The following is a 19,818-nucleotide window of genomic DNA, read 5'->3' as shown; positions in this document are numbered from 1 at the left end:
TACGGAGCCCATCCAGGGGCCACCCAGGCACCCTGGCCGTATGATTTCTTGATTTGGCCTTAAAGTTTTCAGTGAGAAATCTGCAAACTGTGAAGCTTCATTACAATGTTTGAAACCAGAATTTGATTCTGAGGGTTTGTACCCAGAGCTGGGCAGGGCATTAGGCAAATGTATGTCTGCCCCAAGCGTGAGTTCTCGGACTGAAGCTGTTTGCAACCTGGGCATGTCCAACCCCTCATTATAGATCCTGGCTCTGCCACTCACCAACCTGCTCAGTGGCTTCAGACAAGTCCCTTCAGCTCAGTTGCATCCTTGTTAAGTGCAAAGAGGTTGGACATGGCAGCTCAGGAATCTTCCTGCTCAGTTTTAAGGTCCTCTGGGATTCATTGTGAACAGTCCCACCTCACCTCTGACTGTTCCATGGTCTGTGGTACCAGGAGTCTTTGTAAGTGCTGGACCCAAACCCGGCACTTGTCCTTCAGAAAATAGCTTCATTTTTAGCTGGTGTATTTGACTGGAAACACTTTATCATGACTTGAAGCAAGAACAAATGTGGAAAATTTTTGAAAGGGCACTTCAAGTTCTGGGGACTGCGGTGCCTCTTTAATCATGAGCTGCCAAGTCTTATGATAAACCTTTTGGCATGTGAACAGATTCATGCATTTGAAGTCATCTTCAGCAGCTCCAGTAGCATAGGGGTTATCAGAGACCGGAAGATGTTACCAGCCACTATCTGATTGGGTTTTTCATCTAGAAAAGCCACACTGTGTCTCTGCACTTGGTTGCTGCATTTTTTGGTGTCTGAAAACTCTCCTGGCTGTACTGGAGTGTCCAGGACTCAAGTTTAGAATTAGCTTACTGTTTCAAAGGGGATGTAGCTATAATTTAGACTTTTGTGTCAAATGCAAATAAGGATGTGACCTCAGGTATGTTATATAATGTCCATGAATCTCAGTGTCCCCACCTAACAGAGAGGAGAGAAAGGTATAGTGATTAAGAGCCTAAATTCCAGAGTTGAACCGCTTTTGACTGAATCCCTGTTTTACCCCCCCCCCCCCCATGTCCTGGGCGATTTTAGGTTAAGTTTCCTAACCTCCTGATTTTAGCCGACTTATCTGTGAAATTAGGCAGAATGCTTTCTCCCAATAAATGGCAAATGAGCAAACAGATGCCAGCTAAAGGTGACTAAAGTCCCCACTATCTAGGAGAGCTACAAGGATTACTGTTATACTACCATTTTTTTGACCATGTATAAATGCTAGGAAGAAGGACATGATATAAATATGTGGACTAAATCTTAATAAATGAGGGGGGCCCCCAGATGCTCAGTTCGTTAAGCATCAGACTCTTGATTTTGGCTCAGGTCATGATCTCAGGGTTCATGGGTCTCAGCCCAGCGTCCAGCTCTGTGCTGACAGTCTGGAGCCTGCTTGAGATTTTTGTCTCTCTCTCTCTCTCTCTGCCCCTCCCTGACTCATGCCATCTCTTTTTTCTCTGTCTCTCAAAAAAATAAATAAGTAAACTTTAAAAAATTATAAAAAAGTAAATCTTAATAAATTTGGAACATAGAATCTGTTCCAAAATGCCCAGCACCATCTTTTAGCTTTATCAGTATTACAACATGCTGACATGAGCAGCTGAAATCCCAAGTTTAGAAATGCCCCCGAGCCATGGTTCTGGACTAACATGGCTGTGGAGGCTCTAGTGACAGAGGTCTGTGTACTTAAGAAACGTAAGAGGTCTGTGTACGTACGTGGTGTGTAGCAGGTCAGTAGGGGAACTTCTTCCCAGAGCTCTGATGTTCAGTGGGAACCTGTCTGTGTCAGCCTCCAGCCCAGAGACCCTGTGAGCTGAGTTAGAAGCTGGGCATCAGGCACAGCTGGTTGTGGGGAACCTGTGCCCTGTGGGAAAGGACGATAGAAGCATCGTGGTGACATGTTTCATGCTACATCAATAGCCCTGTGAGGAGTGAATTCATATGAAGTCCAGCCTCAGTTGCCCACCCAGATTCCAGTCAACTAACTGTACCTTACGGCACCTTCAGATCAGCCTGTCTGTCCAAACACAGGAATGATTCCCTTTCCTCTTTATTCTCAACTCTGCTATGTGTGTGGAAAGAAGAGGTGAGACTAAAAAGTGAACGGTGAGCCTCACTTTGAGCTAGTTAGGAGTGTGGATGAGATAGAGGGGATGGCCCTGTCTTGATAGAATATCAGATCCATCTGCTATAGAGGGGATCTTTGCTCATTAGACCTTTGATATTCATTTGATTCAATGCCAAGTTGGGCCCTATTTATTTGTCCAACTAATTTCCATCATATATCTCTTATAGCCACTTCAGCTGGCCAGTCTGTTCCTGAAAGACTCCAAAAATACTTCTCAGGAGGCACCTGGCTGGCTCAGTTGGTAGAGCATGCCACTCTTGATCTCCGGGGCATGAGGTCATGAGTTGGAGCCCCATGTTGGGCCTAGAGATTACTTAATTAAAAAAAAAAAAAATGTCTCTCAGGGCTTGTGAAGTAGGTCTTGACACCAACATGGTAAATTCCACAAACCTTGTAGGGAATAGCAATCACCCTGAATCCCAAAGATTCTACATAGAGGAGCAAGTGGGTCAACTCTGGGTTCCAAAGCTCTTGATAGCATCAAGAGAAATTAAGTCATTTTGCCCAAGACCACCTGCCTAATAAGTGGGAGAGCTGGATTTGATACAGTTTTGTTTGACTTGGAATCAAGCCATGTTCTTCATGACTAAAGCCCATGAGTCCCTGGGACATTGCTGGCCCATTGGGGTTATACCTTCCTCTCCTTTACAGGTATTGCTTCCTTAGTAAATAGGTTATCCTTGCTTTCTCCTTCCTATTTCTTTTTCTTTTCTTTTCTTTTTTTTTTATTAACGTTTTTATTCATTTTTGAGAGGTAGAGAGAGACAGGGTAGGAGTGAGGGAGGGGCAGAGAGAGAGGGAGACACAGAATCTGAAGCAGGTTCCAGGCTCTGAGCTGCCAGCACAGAGCCCGACGCGGGGCTCGAACCCATGAACCATGAGACCATGACCTGAGCTGAAGTCAGACACTTAACTGACTGAGCCACCCAGATGCCCCTTCTACTTCCTATTTCTAACATATTTTTGGATATTAATCAGAACCACTTTGCAGATAGAAAGAGGAAATGCAATGAAAATCTATTTCCAAAAATTTAATTCTTGGTTGTAAGGTTTTTAAAATAGATTTATCAAGAAAAAAGTAAATAAAAGGTTCACACTTGAGACTCTTCTATTTCTCTTCAAATCTGATACTATAATTACTCCATTAGCATTTTCAAAGAGAACTGTACAATTTTGTCTAGAACTCTTAACGTGCTTTGGGACCCAGCTGCAGGAATTGAGATAGCCATAGTAATAGTAGCTCACATTTCATATGCATTTATTCTTGCAGTTGTCCACACATTTTAATTTTTAATTCCCCAGTAAAATAGCTGATTAAGTGGAAGTGCTAGAATTTAAAATGTGGCCACGCTCAGTTCACCATCTAATGGTTCGTGGGATCGAACCTCACATTGAGCTCTGCACTGACAGCACAGAGCCTGCTTGGGATTCTCCCTCTCTCTCTATGCCCCTCCCCTGCTCATGCACACACACACACACACACACTCTCTCTCTCTCTCTCTCTCTGTCTGTCTGTCTCTCTCTCTCTCTCAAAATAAACAAATAAATTTAAAAAAATTATTAAAAAATATTTGGTCATGGAATCTAGTACCCAGTCTCCTAACAGTTTTGCTCAATTTCCCACAATTTAAACATAAAACACTTTCAACATACTACAAATATATTTTAAAAATATACCTGACATTGAGTAAGCAATGAAACCTGGCTGGACGTCAGTTGCCCTGTCTGTAAATGGCCATTGTTCCATTTTCCTATGACATCACGTATTTGTATTATGTTATATCCTGCAGTTCCTGTCAGCTCTAGTAGGTTTTCACTCTTCCCAGGTTGTATGTGGCAGCATATTCCAGCTTCTTTCCTTGCTAGGTTTGTGACCTGGGCAGGTCACTTAGCTTCTGTGCCTCGGTTTCCTGTCTGTAACTGGGGACAATAGCAGAGCCCGTACCTTAGAGTTGGTAAAAGAATGAAATGGGTTAATTTGTGTAAAGTTGTGCCTATCTGACACAAAATCAATGCTAAATAAATGTTAGCTATTGCTCTTGCTTTTTTCTATTTTTTTCATTGTATTTATTTTAGAGAGAGAGAATCTTAAGCAGCTTTCACACTCAGTGCGGAGCTCAGCGCGGGGCTCGATCCCATGACCCTGGGATCATGACCTGAGCTGAAATCCAGTCGGACACTCAACAGAGTGAGCCACCCAAGGTGCCCCTACTCTTGCTTTTAATTGTTATTACAAAATACCTTCACAACATTTTCCTGCTTGATCTTCCCAGCATTGCTGAGGGTATAGACAGATCAGGTGGTACTAAACTAAATCTATTTTATATCAGACAAGATGAAGAATCAGAGAGTTAAGGGACTGGTCCAGGGTCACAGGAGTTAGCAAGGGGCAGAGGAGGAAAAGTAGCCGAGGAAAAACATTTCCATCAGGGCACATCTCTGCTAACTTTCCGTGCCTATGCTGTGTGACAAGGAAGCACTGGAGGACATTAACTATCCAACAGGCAGAGCGATGGAAGGAGGCAGCATGGGCCTAGAATCAGGAGCCCCAGGACACTGAATCCCCACTCCAGTGGCCATGAGATTCATCTGGATTACAGTGCTGTGTTGTTTCAGAATTTATAAAATGCTTCCACATTGTGACAGTCAATTGGGGGAAGGTTTTGGACTTTACTATCTCTTCAGTGTCAATTTTCTAAAAAAAAACCTGTAATTCTCCAAGGAAGTTTAGAAGAAAGGTCTTAAATATCAACATAATAGATCTAGAAATGTAGAAAGAGCTAAATTTGGCAACCATCATGTCAAGCAAAAAGCAAAAAATAAAAATGCATGTCGAGTCTGGGCCACATTCTGCTGGGCAGTTTATTGCTTTGTTTCTAGCCTGGCTAATTATAAATTTTCTAAATACCATGTGGACTAACATGGTGTGTGCTTACAGGTAAGCAGTATGTGCACTGAGCAAGATGGTGAACTTTCTAAGTAGGGTGAATGATGTGTGGGGAAAGCACCTCAGGGTTTTTTTACAGGGCATTCACTAGAATCTCCATCTGTCACAGACACATGAGCATTAGGCATGTGGGACATGTCCACTCATCTAGGTTTTAGAGGACTGGTTCTGACAGGAGAGCACATAGCAGTCTGACCAAGGAAAGCCAAGTCATCTGAAAGAAGGAAGGGATGGGGAGGAGCAGTTCTAATGTGTGTGGCTTCAGCACAAATGTTTATGAAATGCCTGGTATGTGTTAGGTACTGTTCTGGGTGAGGGGAAAACAAAGAGGGATAAAGTATTGAACAAGACCCGATTCCTGACCTTAAGAAGTTCACAGTTCAGTGGGCATGATGGCACCAAGGCAAATCACAGTAACAGCGAGTGAACTGTACCAATATAGGCTACTCCAAAATATTTTGGGGGTGCAGATGGGGTCCTACCTGCACCACATCCATCCACTCTCTGAGCTTAAATTCAAGCAGGCTGGATAAAGCCTCTAACTAGTGGGATGTTTCCTGTACCCTTACCTACCACCAGCTACTCCTTGTGAGTGATTTCAGGGCTGTACAGCTTGAAGCAGAAGTTCATTTTCTGGCTCTCGTCAATTCTGTCTCCTTCTCTTGAGAATCTTAGGCATTCCCATGGCTTTAAATTCCATGCAGACAACTCCAAAAATGTGCGTATAACCTTGACTTCTCATGACCTTCAGACGTACAGTTCTGTCTTCATGCTGGGCATCTCCTTTATGATATCTCACGCATATTGCAAGATTAGTATGTCATAGCAAAGTGGCATAAAAAACAAAGATTGTTGTTTTTTTCTCTTTTAATAAAGTAATGTATGCTCAGTGTAGCAAAAATTGGAAAGCCCAAAAGAAAACAACAATAGCAACAACAAAGGACTACAAAGAATATCCACAATCACCCCTTTTAATGATAAGTAGCACAGGGTGCTATTTGTCTGTCTATACTAGATATCTTTCACCACTCACTGGACTTGCTATACACCTTTCCCCCACTCACTTGGACTTGAAACTTGTGCCATCTTTTCTTCTTTGACCCTCCAAGTCAGATAGTGATTATGCTTCTCCTGTCACTGCTTTAGATCAAGGGCAGCACTATTATTACTTACCTATATAATAGCCACCTGTATAGCTCTAGTCTCTTCTTCCTGCAGTTGTTATGTGTACCAAGGTCAAGTTCATCTTCCCAGAACATCACCTTGGTGGCTCCACATTGTCTATAGATTGTGCATATCATGAAAAGAAGAATTAAAGCAGTAGGGATGAGGTGATGGAAGGTTGATGGCTAGAACGAGGATGGATTTCAGGCCATAGAGCCATTGGGGGCAGAATTGGTGGGGTCCTAGCAAGTAAGAAGTGACTGGAGTCCTTGAGGCCTGACCAGGTCTAGAGGAAACCCAGGATCCATTTCATGGTGGCTTCTTGTCATGAATACAGTTATTCTCATTGAGGGTTGAAATGGTACTTAAATTTTTTTTGTTTTATTTTACTGAATTTTATTTAAAAAGTCATTTTAAAATTTGAGGATTTGAGAGGTATAAGATTTTTCCTGGGAGAATTTATTCATTCACTTGATAAGCAGAGGGATTTAGGGGTAAACAAAATGGATCAATTTTCACGCTTATGGAATCTGATAGTCTGGTGGGATAATTATTTAATCACTGCTCTGATAAGTGCTCTGAAGGGGTGCTAAAAGAAAGTCAAAACAGGCCACCTACCCTAGCTATAGTGTAGGGGTGAGGACACGGTGTGGACAGCGGTAATCTGGCATGGCTATAGGTTACAACATGTGGGCCCATGAAAGGATGCATATGCTAAGCTAAAGGTTAAGAGTGATGGTTCCTTATATTTATCAATTTGTCAAGTCAGTCTTTGCAGTTTAAACACCACAGTGATTCTGTCAAATAGGTCTTATTATTTCCAATGTTGTAGGTGAGGAAACTGGGCCCAGCAAAAGTGGAGCATGGTGTCCGGTATGTAGTGGTTGTTCAGTGAAAGTGGTTTGGTGTTAAGCAGTCACTGGCATTAATACTGGAGTCCTCGCTCACCTGAAAAGTTTTTGAGAAGAGCTCCTTTGTAGTAAGGCTTAGAGCCCTTTCCCTCTTCTGATGATTCACTCTAGGGAATCCTGCAAAGCTTTCAAGTCGTTGAGAGCCCCCATGCCCTTTTTTTTTTCTTTCACTTTCTTAGATTCTGAGATGGAAATTTCCAGAGGGATATGCTGACCCTACTACTCCTGGGCTGGAAATCACGTTTATTCCCTCAAAGGAAGATCCTCATCTTCTAGGCTGGTGTACTAGAGTAGTCTCCAACTTGGCAAGGTCAAGACTGTGACTGCAGCCTGGGTTTCAAATTATTGAGTTCTGCTATTTTTTTTCCAACTGTTTGAGAATTCAATTAAAAAGTATATGATCTTCATTTACTCTTTGAAAAAAAAACTCAGGTTTTAACTTCCACCATTCCCCACTCTTTTTGGTTTCTCATGCACAGGTATTAATTAAATCCTATCTCTTCTCTCTCTCTCTCTCTCTCTCTCTCTCTCTCTCTCTCTCTCTCTTTTTAAGTTTATTTGTTTGGAGAGAGAGTGAGAGTGTCTGCACAAGTGGGGGAGGGGCAGAGAGAGAGAGAAGGATAGAGAGAGAATCCCAGTCATCCTCTGCACTGCCAGCATGATGCCCAGCCTGATGATAAGGGGCTCAAACTCATGAACCCTGAGATCATGACCTGAGCCTACATCAAGAGCCGGATGCTCAACCAACTGAGCCACCCAGGCTCACTGCCCCCATCTCTTCTATCTTGAAAAATAACTGTCTTATCCCCTTATGAGTAGCCATGTCTTCTTCACAACTCATCTGGACTACTATAGCAGCTTCCTTATACCCATACCTTCATCAGGCTCCTCTCCCTGCTCCCACGCCCCATCGGTTTGTCATCCATAGACATGAGACTTTGCAGCATGGCTTCATTCTCCAGTCAGATATTCTCCAGTTTGGCATTCTTCGGTGGATCTCCATCACTTTCAGAATTAGAGGCTATACTTTTTACCATGAAATTTGAGCTCACCCATTCCAGTTTCATATCTTATACCTCTGACTCTTGACCATTCCAGATATCTTACAGTGGCTTCAATTCACCCACCTTCCCCTCTGTGCTGTGGCTCATATGATTGCCACTGGCTAAATACACTTTCCTCCTTTTTACTTAGATGATGTCTATGAATTCTTTGTCACAAAACCTATCTCACCCCCTTTATGAAGTGTCTGCTTGAGCCCATGTGTCCCTGGGAGGCAGTGTTTCTTTGCTCCCATAATAGCCATGCTTATCATTTTAGATTAGAAGCTCTTCACTTCTGCATTACAATGTCTTTTTCTTCCAATTTATGACCCTAGGTCCCAGCATAGTCCTTGGTATTTAGTAGGTCCTCAATGAGTGTTTGTTCATTAAAAAGTTTTTCAGCCAACTATTTCAGCATTGCTTTAATTCTAAGATATACTGTTGATCTAAACATTTCTCCAATAAAACAAAAAATAATGAATTTGTTTATGCTTGAAAGACTTCTAGTTTTATGAATATTAACAATTAAAAATGCATACATTTTATAAATGACAAATATGGTAGTCACTTTCCTGAAGATGGCATTCTATTTTATTATTTACCATAAAAATTGGAGAGTGAGCTTAAAGACCATTCTTTTTTTTTTTTAATTTTTTTTAATGTTTATTTATTTTTGAGACAGAGAGAGACAGAGCATGAACGGGGGAGGGCAGAGAGAGAGGGAGACACAGAATTGGAAGCAGGCTCCAAGCTCCAAGCCATCAGCCCAGAGCCATCAGCCCAGAGCCTGACGTGGGGCTCGAACTCATGGACCACGAGATCGTGACCTGAGTTGAAGTCGGACGCTTAACCGAGTGAACCACCCAGGCACCCCTAAAGACCATTCTTAAAACCGCACTTCATCATTTAACCGAGTCTTTATAATTTGGAATGAAGTGTCATTTATTTGGAGGTCACATGGCAAAACTGCATCCTTATGATTTTTGGATACATTAAATGAAGTCATTATTTTGAAGGGTAATTTTCACAGAGGTAAGACCTTGACAGCTCATCAAACCGAATCCTTCATTTTACAGAAGAGAAAGCTGTGCTCTGAAAGGGGGTTTGTATTAGTTTCTCAGAATTTTAGAACGAGTTAATGGTAGAACTGGAACCAGAATGTAGGCATCTCTAGTTTATTAATGATGAGATTTGAAGAAGCTTATTTTTTTTTAAATTTTTTGGTATAGTCTTAAGCACTGAGACACCAAAATAATTGAATTTGGTGGGCACCAGCCCTATGGAAATTCATGCAGTGAAGAAGAGAGGGTGATGGTCCCGGGGGTACCCAGAGACATCCATAGTCTGGCTTCAAATAGCATTCCTAGTATTATTTTCCTCTCTTCTCCATGATGAAGCTTTGCTTCCTTGTTCACACCCCATGGTCATTGCCTCTACGCCCTTGTTCCTGCTCTTCCTGTTGGTTCACATGCCCTTCCCTTTATTCCCACATATCCAAATCCTATATCATGTTTAAGACCCATCCAAAAGGGCAACTCCTTTACAAAGACTTCCCTAATTCTCTCTTTCCAGCAGTAACTTCCTCTTCCCTTGAACCTCATGCAATTTTTTTTATGCCAGTGTAGCACTTCTTCTTTTAACCTTGTTTTAGAGTTATTCATACCTCTCCAGATAGCCCTCATGTGTTTTAGCAGGCATTGCCACAGATTGTTGCATAATTTCCAGAAATGACTGTGGAGTCAGCAAACAGGTAGAGAAGGAGAAAGCACTATATAGGAGGAGAAACAAGCAAGGACAGGATTTTGGAAGCAAAGGAGAAAGGATTTTAGGAGAGGATAGTCAATAGTTTCAAATGTCTGAGAGAGATCAGAATTATTTCTTTCCGCTTGGAGTCTCTACTTTTTGTAGTCTCTTTTATCCTGATACGTTATTTAACCCTTCTTTCTCATCAGCCTTGCATTAAACTGTTCTCTCAAGAAAAGTGATGAAAAACTTGGCTTCTTGTATGAGCTCCTCAGCCTAATGGAGACAAGGAAAATATCTGTAGTGGGAAGGATTCAGACAATTTTCAGTCTAATTTCTAGGGAAAAATTTAAAGCTAATCGACAAATTTTTTGTTGGGAGGACTATTTTTCTCTATGATATAATGTATTATTAACAGCTACCATTTATTGGGTGTCAGGCATAGTGCTATGCATTTTTATGTATCATTTTATTCATTGCTCTCAGTGAGAGTATCTGGTAGGTACTATTTACTAATCCCATCACAGCACTGAGAGAACTGTGCTTAGACAAGCTAGAAAACAGATCAGCAAGGAAAAAAAAATACATAAAACTTTTCAAAAGCCATACAAATCGTAAGGGATGGTGGTGGCTAGGAACTGAGATTTGTTTACTGTTTTCTAACTACTCTGTTCTGCTGTTTCCTAAGTGTCATACAACAGTGCAATCACTTTCACATGCCGTAGATTAAGTTGCAGTTAGAAAACACACCTTATTCACCTCACACCTATCAGAATGGCTAGCATTAACAACTCAGGCAACAGCAGATGCTGGCGAGGGTGTGGAAAAGAGGATCTCTTTTGCACTGCTGGTGGGAATGCAAACTGGTGCAGCCACTCTGGAAAACAGGATGGAGGTTCTTCAAAAAATTAAAAATAGGACTACCCTACAACCCAGCAATTGCACTACTAGGCATTTATCCAAGGGATACAGGTGTGCTGTTTTGAAGGGATATATGCACTCCAATGTTTATAGCAGCACTATCAACAATAGCCAAAGTATGGAAAGAGCCCAAATGTCCATCGATGGATGATGAATGGATAAGGAAGGTGTGGCATATATATACAATGGAGTATTAGTTGGCAATCAAAAAGAATGAAATCTTGCCATTTGCATCTACGTGGATGGAACTGGAGGGTATTATGCTAACTGAAATTAGAGAAAGACAAATATCATATGATTTCACCTATATGAGGAATTTAAGATACAAAACAGATGAACATAAGGGAAGGGAAACAAAAATAATATAAAAACAGGAAGGGGGACAAAACATAAGAGACTCTTAAATATAGAGAACAAACAGAGGTTTGCTGGAGGGGTTGTGGGAGGGGAGATGGGCTAAATGGGTAAGGGGCACTAAGGAATCTACTCCCGAAATCATTGTTGCACTATATGCTAACTAACTTGGATGTAAATTTTAAAAAATTTAAAAAAAAGGAAACACACCTTATTTATTTTAAAGGAAGAATTTTTTATTTTTTGAACGTTTATACTTTTGAATAGAGCTAAGAATTAAATGCACACATTATTGCTGAGATCATGGAGTTTGCTTGGCTTAAAAACAACCATCTTAATATACTACTTCTAGGCAGGATAACCATAGTGACTAAAGATAGAAAGAATTGTGATGCTTGATGGTATTGAAATAAAAAATAAGTCTTATGTAGGACAGAGGGATACATGTGCATGTGCATGTGTGTGCCTTTTAAACTTAAAACAGTAATTTAGAGAATGTAGAGGCTATAGCATAAGTGCTCAAACTTTTAGTTCACAGCATTCTTAAGTGTCAAGTCATATTTTCATGGTGCCTCTAGGTCAGTAGGATAACAGGCCAAGTTCTATATATTTGGGACATGGAACACCTCAAAATTTGAGTCAGAGTAGACATCACCACTCTCATTTCCTGTTTCACATTGATTTTCACATGACTCTTGTATTTGTTTTTGTTTTAGAGAGAGAGAGAGAGCGAGAGAGAGAGCACATGTGCATATGAACAGGGGAGGGGCAGAGGGAGAGGAAGAGGGAGAATCCCAAGCAGGCTGCTTGCCCAACATGGAGCCCAAAGGGCGACTTGATCTCCTGATCTCAGGACTGTGAAATCATGACCTGAGCCAAAATCAAGAGTTGGACGCTTAACTGATGGAGGCATCTAGGTGCCCCTCTTGCTTTTTATTACACAAACTGAAAAATCCAGTTTCAAAAAGATAGGATCACATCAGCAGGAATGTAGTGTTATCTAAGGTTAAAATTGTGATCTACCTCAAGCTAGTAGTTCCTGAGGTGTTTGGTTGATCTTGAGTACCATTGTGTTTGCCTTGAAATTTTAAAATATCCTATTGTACCCCTGTGAGTTCACTGAGACACCCCAGAACACCCTGGTACACATCTTGGGAATTACAGCTCTGGAGGAATCTGGAAATTCTTTAAAAACAAAACCCTTAGAGTCCTAGACGTGTGAGTTATTTGTGAAAGTGCTAAGACTTGTGAGGTTTTTGTTTTTGTTTTTTTACTGTCTTGTGAATTATTTATAAAAATATCTATAAATGTTACTTAGAGGTGATATCTCAAATGCTAAGTAATCCAAAACATACCTTTTTACTTAATGTGTTTGAGCTTATATTCAGTGGAGATATTTTTAGGTTGTTTGTTAGGTATTTGTTTCAGTTGTAATTAGTTTAATTAAAAACATGGCATGCTGATTGTTTTATATCCATTCATGCCAACTTCTCTTCTGTGATTTGGTTTCATTCCCTCCCTCTATCCAGTATTGGCCATTCTATCACTATATGATCTTATTTCTCCATCCAAGTGAGTTATTTTATCTAAACTGAGTAGTTTAAGACCTCAGTCAAAATAAATTCTGACAAAAAAAATTTTTTTTTGAGATACCAAGGCACTAATTGTCTCTCTCTCTTTGACCCTCTCTCTGTTTCTCTCTCTCTCTCCCACATACACAGCCTGAAATTTAAATATAAATATAGAATTGAATGAGAATATTTTGGAATTTAATTTAAAAACAGATCACTCTAATTCATTCATCTTTCTTTTCTATAATGTTATTGTTTATGGACACCTGAGAAACCAATTGTTATTTTTTATGTCATCTTACTCTTTCACGCTTTAGCTTATTAATTCAGTACACTGCATCTAACTTTACTTTCTTGTTGAATAGAGGTAGGATTTGCCTGTAAGAGATGACAACCAGTAATAGGATGAAAGGGGAGCCATCATTTATGGGGAAACTAAAGAAATTGCAGAAGGAGCTTCAATGGTTCTGAATTGGGGACAAGTTTTTTCAAAGTGAATCTTAAGAATGAGCAGGAGTTTAGGGGTGCCTGGGTGCCTCAGTTGGTTAAGTGTCCGACTTCAGCTCAGGTCACGATCTCACAGTTCGTGGGTTTGAGCCCCTTGTTGGTCTCTCTGCTGACAGCTCAGAGCCTGGAGCCTGCTTCAGATTCTGTGTCTTCCTCTCTCTCTGCTCCTCCCCCACTCATGCTCTGTCTCTGTCTCTGTCTCTGTCTCTCTCAAAAATAAATAAACATTAAAAAAATTAAAAAAAAAAAAGAATGAACAGGAGTTTGGTAGGCATAGAAAATAAATTAGTTGGATCAGAGATCTTGCTTTATTTAGTTCACCCCTCTCCCTGCTGCAGTTCCTGCTCACAAATAAGAAATCGATGTTAGCTGTTATTTCATTACATAAAGAGTACTTGTATTACAGTTCTGTTCTATCACATGAGTCTGCTGTGAGCATAGCCTAGGAGCCTCTCAGAGTGTGTGTGTGCTATGGAGACGTAGAGAACAGTACTTGAGTAATTCAACAATGAGCTCAAGAAGCTCAGTGTAGTTAGGGACGTAAACTGCAGAAATTTGCAGCCCATCAAAAGCAGTACAAGGCAGGGCCTGCATAAGTGGGCAAGCAAGTGATAGAGTCAGTGCCATGTGAGTATAATGGAGGAAAGAGTTGAGTATGGGCCAAGTAGAATGCTCCAAGAAGGTAGGGTTTTGTACAGATTCGAAGAATAGTTAGGACTTAGATAGAGAGTAAGGGAATGGATATGTTCCAGTGGGAGTGGAGGGTGCCAGGGAGTGAATGTGAATGAAAGCAAGAAGCAGAATTTAGGAGAGCTGTGCAAGTCAGAGTTGTAGCAGGACCTTGAGCTCAGTCTGAGGATCAGCCTTTAACTTGATCAAGGTGTGCAACTTTGAAAATCCCACAGGAGCCCAGAGGATAAGAGTAAATGAACTCTTTTTTCTACCTGGCAAACTCTTACTCATCTTTCGAGGGCCTATCTGAAGTGTTTGTTGCCAGTTCAGGATCACTCAAGCTACTGCTCCCTGTTTCTGTAGGAAATAGGAACACAGTTTCCTTGTAATCCTGGATCACATTTTGTTTCTCTACAAAATTCCATTTACAGTAGGTGGATATCCTGGAACAAGCCCAAGTGCATTAAAGAGTATTTTGATGCAAAAATAAGCAAACATGGGATCCTAAGTAATCATTTATAAGAGGCTTGCAATAAGAAAAAAGGATCAGTAGCAACAATTTCTTTAAAATAAAATTACATAAATTTCATTAAATTCTAAATATTTCGTTAGAGTTAGTTTTTATAAAATTGATACAATTACCCACACTTAAATGTAAGGTGGAGTTTTGTGGTATATGACAATGTGACATGCATAGCATCTCAGAAAGTTATTTTCCCTTTAAAATTGGGTGTTTGGTACTAGTCAGCTCAAATGAACTAACTCCTAAACATTACTCATATGATGTAGACCTTGTATTTCTAAATATTCTGAGTTTTCAAGACATTCCAATATCTGTCTTATTAGAGATCTTCCAATTTATAACTGTTGGCAAGTCGTCCAAATTGCCTTAAATCTTGTGTAGGTCACAGAACATGTTAGCAGCCCAACATCCAGTTTGTGGCATCTGCTGTAGGCAGTAGGGGATCCCTGAAAGTGTTTAATTAGGAAAATGATAGGGTGAAAACAGAGCCTTGGAAGGTGAATTTGGAAGAGGTGTATAGAAATTAAAAGTACAAGTTCGATATCTAGCCCTGACCACAGCCTGAAACTTCAGCCTTATATATACAACTGCCGACTCAACGTATCTGCCTAACAGACATCTCAAACCTAACATATCAGATCCTGACCTGTTTCCACAAAAGCTACACTTCCAAAAGTCTTCTCCATTCCAGTTAATGGCAACTCCATACTTTCCATTTTTTTCAGCCAAAAGTTCTGGAGTCCTGCTTGCATCATCTCATACTATACATCTCCTCTATCATTTCAATTTCCAGATATACCCAGGAAGCCAGCAATCTTTACCACCCTTCACCATCACCATGTTGGTCCAAATTATTGTCTCTTGCCTGTCTCCTCACTTCCAACCTTGACACCCATAGGTCGTTCCTTAATGCAGCAGCCATACTATCCATTTACTCCTGCTCGTTGATGTTTCTCAACTGCTCACAATCCTTCAGTGCTTCCCTCTCTCATGCAGGATAAAAGGCAACCTTCTTATAATGGCCTGAAATTGTTTCCAGTTTGGACCCTGAGATCTGCCCATCTCACTGCACACTACTCTTCCCCTTGCTCAGTCCTCTCCAATGCAGACTCCTTGTTCTTCTCTGAATACTTGCTTCAGAGTCTTTGTGCTGTTCTGTCTAAAACCCTCTTCTAAATATCCATATGGCTTTCTCCTTTACCTCTTTTTGGTCTTTACTTAAATAACACCTTCTTTGTGGGCCTCCACTATCCATCCTGCTTAACTTTGCCTTCCCTCCCACATACCATTTTCTCCTTTCCTACTTTATTTTTCTCTGTAACACTTCACCAGCTAATGCAGTTTTATGTGTACCTTACCACTGTTTATCTCTTTCCACTAGAATGTAAGATTCATTAGGACACAGACCTTTAATTATCTTTTCTAGTTGCTAGAACAGTGCCTGAAAATTAATAAGCATTCAAAACTTTGTTGTTCAGTGAATGAAGGAGGTGAGGCAATCCTAACTAGAGTGGTTTCGATGGGAATGGAAAGAAAATGATGAATACAAGAGACATGGCAGAGGGTGAGCCTTAAAGTCCAGTTAAGCCTGCAAGTATCTGCTGGGGTGAGGGGAGGTAAAGAATTAAGGGTTATTCCTTCACTCGGTGAGGAGACCTTACTGAGCACTCACTGTATACTGAATGTTCAATACACTTGTCATGGGGGTGCTTAAACCTGGTTCTGGCTAGGGGGAACTTACAATTTTGTGAGGGAAGATTACACATGGTTAATGCCAGTATATCAGCCTAGGTGACTTGGAAAAAAAGTGATTGATTGATACATTTCTGTCACTGGCTTGGTGGGGCAAAGTAGGGAAGAGAGAAGATGAGACGGTTTCAAAATGTTGGACGCAAGGTAAGATGGGCCCTTAAAAAGTGGACAAAACCTGCTCACGAGGATGTCAGCCAGACTCTGATCCTAGTCTAGATTTCCTTGACTCACTCTTCAAAACCAGCTTAAGCTATTGTAAATTCAGTAATTAGATAGATTTTTTTTCCTCTAGATCCTTGTGCAAGGTCCATATTTACTCTCATTTTTATCTTCCTGCTTTTCATTCTATTATTCCCTAGAAATAAAGAGCATATCTGTATCTTGGAGGAAATTTTAGCTCTATGGATTGTGCCATGACCCAAAACATATGTTATTTTGAATAGAGTAAATTGATTCCAAATTTCTTAAGAATATGAAAATGATTACAAAAGCATAACATTCCAGTCTAAAACTTGTTGCAACAGATATGCACCTAGCCCTGTTAGAATAATGTTAATTTTCTCCATCAATGAACATCTTTCGATTATTTACTGGAAATGAGAGTATAATATAGAGCAAGTGTGTTAGTACACAGCACTCGTTCATGAATATACGATGATGTTGTATTTTAGAGGAAGAAAGAACTTTAATTTTAGCTTATTTCTGCAAGAGTATCTTGAGTTTTTACTATATCAAATAGGTGGAAAATAGGCCTCAGATTTATAAGATCAAAATATGATCAACTTGCTCTTCAAGATTTTACAGTGCTGTAGTGGAGACTGAAGCATGAATATATAGCATAATAAATGTAAATGATGTCAGGTAAAGAAAATGCTACAGGGTCGTGAAAAAGTTGGGAGGCCAGGGAAGGTTGCAGAACTGTAATGGCATTTCAGGGCACAATTATAGGATATACAGGATTTCATTGGACAGAGTGAGAGGAAGAAAGATGGGGAAGGAATTCAGGTTTTGGGAATAGAGATATAAAAAGGAAAGAAAAATCCAGGGAGTAATGGAGGATGTGTTTTAGAAAGAGTAAGTACTCTAGTGTGGCTTCGCCATGGAGCACTTGAAGAAAGTGACAGGAGGAGAGTTTGGAAAGGTGGTTGGAGCCAAAGTCTCCTTATCTGCAGTTTTAATAAAGGTGTCTATTTTTAAGGATGTAAGAGGCACTGAAGGGCTAAAGCAATAGAACATAATGGTAATGTTTACATTTTGAAAGTGGATTAATACAGAAATGGTTTTAAGATTTCACCTAGGGACTGCTTAAAAAGATAGATTCCTGGGCCCCATATAAAACTACCATGTAAGAATCTCTGAAGAACATGGCCCAGGAATGGGTGTTCTATAAATACCTAAGATGCATTTTCTTTCCTGCTTTATTGAAATATAATTGGCATATAACGTGTAAATTTAAGCTGTACAGCATGATGGCTTGATATATTTATATATTTCAAAATGATTACTATGATAAGATGAACACCTCCATCACCTTACATAATTCCCTTTTTTTTTTTTGTCTGTGGTGGGAACATGTAAGAACTACTCTTTTAGCAACTTTATACACATAATACAGTATTATTAATTATAATCATCATACTATATATTAGATCCCACCACTTATTTATCTTATAACTGGAGGTCTATATCCTTTGGCCAACATCTCCCCGTTTCTCCCACTCTCAGACTTCAGCAACCACCTTTCTACTCTCTGTTTCTACAAGTTTGACTTTTTTGGATTCCACATATAAATGAGATGATATAGTATTTTTTTCCTCTGTCTGACTTATTTCACTTACCATAATGTTCTCATAGCATTTGCCATGTCGTTGCAAAAGGAAGAATTTCCTTCTTTTTTGTGGCTGAATAATATTTCACTGTATGCATATACCACGTTTTCTTCATTCATTCATTCATTCATTCATTCACTGGTAGACACTTACGAGGTTGCCATGTCTCATTCCTTGTGGACAATGCTGCAATGAACAGGGGGGTGCAGATAGCTCTTTAAGATAATGACTTCATTTCCTTCCTGTGTATGCCCGTCTGGTGATCCCTTATGCTGCCAGAATGTCTGAAGACCTATGTTTATATTTATATTTATTTTAAGATCAGTAGCAGTGCTGATGGGGAAGAGGACTGATCAGGGGCTGCTTCTGAAACAGAAGCATTGGTAGAATGTTGGAGACCCTTTGGACAGAGAGGCGAAGAAAGAGTCAGATGACTTGAAGGTACCGCTCTGGGGCACAATATTACTAGTGATGCTGAGAACTGGAGGGAACACAGAGGGAGTAGGAGGTGGAGAGCTGGTTGCCTGCATCTGAGGAGGTTGATTAGAGGGGTTGCCAGAGGCAATAACGAATTTAGTTTCCGGTATCCAATCCCATTTCCCTATTTTACCAATGAGGAAAGCTGAGGCTCAGAATGGTACGGTGACTAATCTGAGGTCACAGAGCTGGTTGGTTAGTAGTGGAGTGGTAAATGGATGTGCCCAGTTTAACAGAAAACCCAACACACTTCCTCCTCTTGTTTCTATGCCTGTGTAGAAGATTCACAGCTTGATTATGTGCACTGAGAACATCTATAGAGTATTAATTACCAAGTGAAAATCCATTAAATAAACATTATGACTGTATTGCTTATGTATATTTTTAGATGAGTCTGTGACACCAAATGGACTACTTAAGGCCGTTGGGACAGAGGGCCACGCATTAATTTACTAGGAATATTTTAACTCTAGAAGCAGGAAAGCAGCGAGGGACCTAGGAGGTCAGCCAAAACAAATTCATGCACGTAAAACATGCCTGACATACAATAATAAGCACAGGTGAGAAAACGTAGTCTTACGAAGAGGAATACATTTGTCTAAGGCTGCACTGGTAACCAGTGATTAAAATGAAGACCGGTGTCTTCTGACCATTTAATTTACTGCCTTCTGCAGCAAGGTTTTCCAAATTATTACTGCAGCCATCGTATTAACTTTTGTGGTTCAGTTGATTGCTTTGTCATTTAACTTTCCTGGAAGCTGAACATTGAATCATGAGTCACATCGACAGGGCTATGGATGTGTGTGTAGAATCTAAGAGAAAAGAGAACCTACCTGCTGAATTGGATCATTTTTAGTGCAAGCATCCAGTATGACACTTCTTAGTTTAGCAGTTCAAGGGCAAAAAATTATGTATTTCCAGCACAAAGTACAGAGCCTGGACTGTATTAGCTATCCAGTAAATGTATGTTCAATGAGTGATCTAACCCCACAGGGAGTTTTTGAACTATGGTCTTTTTTTTTTTTTTTTTTTTAAGTAAGTTACCTATGATACTCTCCTCAGGTCTCAATATTGGCCATTCGTAGGGATTCATGAAAAGTCACATGGTTCTCATTCTTTTAATAAAAAACAGCAGAGAGAGAGCTATCAGCTGACAAAGGAAGGATAAAATGTGAGTGCTAGAAATGCCCTTTTCTGAATGTGACCTCTTATCAGATCACCGGAAATATAAACTTTTCA

General features: G+C 40.2%; 1 protein-coding gene across 1 annotated transcript in view; it reads left to right on the top strand.

Annotated features, from left to right (window-relative positions):
- The window catches only part of RAB38 (RAB38, member RAS oncogene family), a 57,243-nt gene that overhangs the window by 1,751 nt on the left and 35,674 nt on the right, over window positions 1-19,818 (top strand). The gene's annotated exons all lie outside the window — the stretch shown is intronic.

Source organism: Panthera pardus, unplaced genomic scaffold (assembly GCF_024362965.1).
Source record: "Panthera pardus isolate Hobbes unplaced genomic scaffold, ASM2436296v1 HiC_scaffold_12, whole genome shotgun sequence".
Classification (NCBI taxonomy): domain Eukaryota; kingdom Metazoa; phylum Chordata; class Mammalia; order Carnivora; family Felidae; genus Panthera; species Panthera pardus.
This window is presented reverse-complemented; position numbering and strand designations above follow the sequence as displayed.